Genomic DNA, 5,598 nt, shown 5'->3' on the forward strand with positions numbered 1-5,598 from the left:
TTTTTTACCTTAAGCTAAATCAGAAGGTTTATTTCATGGAATTACTAAGACATTGGAAAGATGTGGTGTGTTGGACTGATTGCAGAATGCTTTTGAATTAATGCAGTCATTTGCTGTTACCTTTGAAAGATACATTGTTGAACTTTTTTAACCTCCTATCTCTGCATATCTATTTTTTGTCAATTGAAAGGATTCTGTAATATTGCCTTTATGAACAAAGTTAGGTATTTTTTGTCTTGTATAGTCTTTATTGTGTTAAAGCTGATGAAAAATATTTTATTTTAAAATCTATGGGAAACATCCAGACAGTAGACTTTGAATAATTTATTTGCCAGATTTTTACCTGTAAATAGTTGTATCCTATAGAAATTTTCTCACATTTCTGCTCTGGTCAGCTCCTTCAGCCATTCTGGTTCTGCTTATATCCTGATGTAATACTTTCTATTTAAAATGTCTCAGCAAGAAGTACTATTTCTGGTATGAAGTACTTCCTTTTTCCCTCTAGAATACTTCAGGAATAACTCAGAGTATTGGAATAAAATTTTTTGTTTGAAATTGTAAAAGGCCCAGAGAGCTTTTCTGAAAATCTTAAGCAATTTTTTCTACAAAAGTAAAGAATATTTCTCCTGAACTTAGCCTCACTGTTCTGCTTGGCAATTGCATGATGGATGGGTGTGCTTGGGATAAGACAGATGCCTGCCTGATCTTCTATGCTTCTCTCACCACACCTTGTTAGCAGATCACAATCAGGATTTTGGCACAGACAGACTTTTAGACTGTTCCATTACAGCCACTTGCCGTTGTGTTCAAGCAGATCCCCAATTCAGACTGCAAAGTCATCTTTGACTGTACCTTTCTTCATCAGGCCTGATCATAGTGCCCCTGTAATTTAAAATTCAGCTGAGTGGAGAGCAGCACCAGCTCACACCACCACCTCAATGGATCTGACCTCACAGCTCAGGTGTAAGAGCACCTGCTGTAAGGGCCTGGATGTTCTCTCTCAAAGCCCCATATAGTAATGGCAAGAGTCACGGTCTTCTGGGCTTGCCTAGGATTTCAGATGGAAGAACAGAATGTAAAAATCCATTTTCTGGCAGAGAATGCTTTTATTTTCTCTGCATAAACTTCTATGATTCTATTTGCAGGCACTAGGAAAGATTTCTTCATTCACAAAGTGAGGAAAAAAGCTGCAAAGCTGAGCTGCGGCCTTGGTTGTGAGAATGTTGAACCTTCTCTGAGCAGTTTAAACTGTCTATAGCTGACCTGTACTGCTCTTCTTTCTCTCCATCTGAAGACAGATGCATTTTCCTCAATAAGCAGACAAGATGCCACCCACTGTGTGTCAGATACAATCAAGGTAAAGCACAATCTGCTGCAGAATCTTGGAATCTGAAAGTAATACAAGTAATAAAAAGTAAATTTCAATGCACTACCACCGTATTTTAGCTTATTAACATAAATGAAATGCACTTTCATTTCCTTTCTTGCTGGATAATTGATATACTTAATGTACACAGCAGTCTTTGGAAAATCTTGAAAAATGGAGCTTGATTTGATCAGACCTATGGTTACATTTTAAAATTAACAAAACCTTCCAGGTTGCTTGTTAGTAGCAGTACAATCTCTTGGGTTGATTTTCCGTTTGTTTGTATTATTTTTTTCTCCCCTAGCAGATGCCTGGTATTTTTGATTTAAAATCACTCGATAATCGTATGGCTTCTGGCTAATAGTTAAAATTGGGTAAGGCCCAAAATTAGTTGGACATCTAACCACGCCTCTTTGTGGAGCACTCCTTTCTTGGTAGTGATTTTGAAAACCTATGCCGTACTGCACTTTGATGTAGGGTTTGTGGGCTAAGGCACAAGATGTGAAGGGCCATTATCATGCCCTGGAACAGAAGGTGATTAAGAAGTCTCAGTGACGCACACCAAGATATTCTGACATTATTGTAGACTTCTAATTCATACTGGTCCAATAATGCATCCACATCAAAACTGAAATACTTTTTGCCTGTTTACTTACTTCTATTGGGCCCAACTTACTTTTTATGACTATAGTGATATGAAAGTCAACAAAATGGAGGCTCTCTGAAGTCAATACATAGAGCATTTTTTCCAATAAAACCCATCAGTTTTAACTTCCTTTTCCCATTCTGCACACACCAAGTACACACATTCATAGGAATTGCTACAGCAGTTTGAATTATCTCAGGCCCTCAGGTTCAACAGGATATTAATCCTGTGGAAAGCTTTAGTTTTTATAACTTTCAGTCTTATTTTCCACTTTAAGAATAATATCTATTTACATATTTAAAAAAAAAAAGTACTCATCAAATACAGCAGAGAATCTGGAACTCATTTGGGCCATCCTAAACTTGATCCTTCCAAGAGCCCATCTTCTACAGGATTAAGTCACCTTCAAACTTACTCTGCTTCTTGGGCAGGAGCATTCCATGTTGTTCTGATTATGTAGAGTGCCAAACCTTTTAAGTGCCACCTGAATCCACATCTTTACTGCTGTACACTTGTGTGGTTCATCTGAAGCTCATCTAGCTTCTTAATTTGTTAGATAAAGACTTGGAGCACACTCATTTTGGTTTTCAGATATTCACTATGCAGCTGTGATGAGGACAAATGGAGAACCTTTGGGTTCTCTGCTTTTATTTCTTTTCTAAAAAATGAGATTTGCTATGAATATCAACTTCATTTATTATATACATATATCGAAGAGCTCAATAACCAGTTGCTACAACGGGACATTTACTTGTGTATATGTTTATACATAGAGACAGAGACAGTGATACTTTTCTAGTAAAGAACAACTTTACTGCTAAGAAGAGCCTCCCTGTTCCAAACTCTGAGGCTGATAAGTGGCTGGACTGCAAAACTCATGCTGGTTCTTTGAAAGCTGAAAAGACAGCAGCTTTTCCTTGGAAAGCTAATAGTGAAGAAAAATGACAGCACTTTGTGGAAACAAAGCTGAAAACCCAAGCAGGAACACAGTTACGTAAACAAAAAATCTATCACTCAAAATTCTGAGGTGCTGTCTAAATGTCTGCCCTCTCCATGACCTGTTGCTGGCTGGTACATATAGGATAGCAGTGAAATACCAAGCAGCTTGATGGTTGTGTTTGTGCTGTATATACAACGCTGTTTGTAGTTTGACTGCAAAGAATTCCCTAAGTCATACACAGACTACTGCTGCTGCCTAGAGGGAACTGTGGAAACAACAGATCAGTTCTTTTTAGCTAGCTATTGACTTCCAGTGAAATCCAGCAGTTATGTATATTTTGCTAAAAAAATTAGAAGGGGCGGCCAACACACTGGCTGATGCATTTTCCTATTAAAAGGCACTGGATAAAGTTTTTTGTTCTTTATATATACTTCTCTTTGCGCTCTCAGTTTTTATAAGAGGTCTGGCTACTTTATTCTGTGTTCTCCGTTTCCTTTTTCCAGAAGTTCTTTAGGTCTCCTTCCCCAACCATCGAAGAAATCCTGTGCTCTGTAAGAACCTCTTTACATTTTAAACATATCTAATACCTTGTTTTTCTAAGCTGCATGGCAGCATACCCATAGACACCTCAGGGAGACTTTAGAGATCTGTTTAAAGGTATGACATTAGAGCAACTTGATCAGAAATTAACAAGTGTCCTGCTTCCTCTCTGAGCCCCTCCAAAAGTAATTCCTGATGCATGCAGAATTGGCTGCAACAGGAATACATTTTTTCTTTAACCAAACAGCTTTCAGCATTAGCATTTCATCATCACCCTTATTAAGCAATTTCTTAACTCTGTGAACACACAGGAAAATTTACTAGATGCTGCTTTAATGTTCATGGAGAACAGTTCGCCAGAAATATTACTCCCAGCACCAAGTATTTATTTTTTTTTAATCTTGCTAAAAGCTCCAACAAGGCAAGCCTGGGGAAGAAGAACCTCCAAAATCTGACTTTTCTAATGGGAAACCCAAGATAGAGCAAAATCTACAAGAAGCTCCACAAGATGAAAAGTGCAATATAACACTGTAAGAAATGCTCTGCTCCCTAGAACAGTTTCTCAGAAAACATTACCTGTAGAATCTGAGCAGATCACAAGGAGTCAGGCAGCTCTTCTGAAGGGAAAACTCTGTGCAAGATCTTCAGGTGCTGCTCAGGCAGGACACAAAGCCCTGTCTGCAGGGACCTCATGGCATGATTCCTAGGAGAAATGGGAACACGCCTTTGGAAAATTGAGGAAGCAAGGTGGTTTAGTAGAAAAGATCACCTTTTTTTAGTCCAAATAATTTCCTCCATCATCAACTTACGTCTGCTAGGTAGGATTTACTTATGTCACCTTGGCTTTAAATCCTGCCTAGTACTGCACGGACTCCTGCACCTTGAGAAGTAGAACCCCAGCTCTCCTGGATTCCAAATGTGCCTCCTCTTCCAGGTGTTCAGAAGAACTTGTCTGCAGCGCATTTGCTTTGTACGGCACCTCTAGCAAACTAAAAGCATTTCTAACTAGACAGAATCAGGCATCTACACTGAAGAAATTTTGTGGTTAAAGGTTTTGTCTATAATGCAACAGTAGGATTTGTTTCACTTGTCACTGAAATACACTTTATTGAACTAGGTATCATCTGTATTCAATTTCAGTAACTTTCTGTACAAAAATGAACCAAGAACAAAAATGCGTAAACCAAATGCACCCAGCTGCATTTTTAAAAAAATAATTATTGCTAAAAGGCATTTTAAAACACCAGTATCTATCTTTAGAGAGGGGATTTTGAACTCCAGAAACAAACAGGCAACTTGCAATCCTCTGGAAAGCAAAGTGTATTTTTCAGTGTTTATTCTCCCTGTATTACCTCCAGATTATCCTTTTTCAAGTCAAGCAAGGACAGGCAATTTATACCACATAAAAAGATTTAATTGCACAGGCATGTCACACAAAAGTAAGTGGAAAAGTTTGCCATAAAACTACTTTTCTGATTGTTATATAGCCATAATAAAGATTTAAAAAAAAAAAAAGTCAAACTGCAGATAACCAGATGTCATCACCCCTGAAAGGATTAGAATAGTTTTGGCATAATCTCATTACTGAGAAAAAAAGTACTCTGAGGGAAAACTGACATAACCTGCTCTGACTGTAAGCAGCAACACCTACAGCCTTTAACTGAACTTCTAACAGACAGAAGACCTAGCAAAAACAAACAAACAAACAAACAAAAACCACCCTACACAAAACACAAACTCTGAATTTAACAGATTTAAGACAAGTTGCAAGGAATGATGCCTAGCTGAAGTTAAAAGGAGATACGTTAAAGGCTATGCTAACATTCTAATATTTTTATCCTCATACTTCTGCAGTTAAAGAATAAATCCATTAAGAAATCAAAATACCATTTTTCCAATCAGTGTAAGTACTTGATTTTGTCAAAACATAACCTTGAAATGCTTTGCTCCTGCCAGCTGCAAAAGCACATATAATGAATAATGAAGTAAAAAAACAAACAAGAAAAAAAAATTCACACAACTTGAGTTTGCTACTGATTTGTCACTGTTCTGCTTTTCCTTCTGATTTTTTTTCTTTTTTTTTTTGCCAAACCAACAAGCCTTTTT

This window comes from Meleagris gallopavo, chromosome 5 (genome assembly GCF_000146605.3).
Source record: "Meleagris gallopavo isolate NT-WF06-2002-E0010 breed Aviagen turkey brand Nicholas breeding stock chromosome 5, Turkey_5.1, whole genome shotgun sequence".
Lineage (NCBI taxonomy): Eukaryota > Metazoa > Chordata > Aves > Galliformes > Phasianidae > Meleagris > Meleagris gallopavo.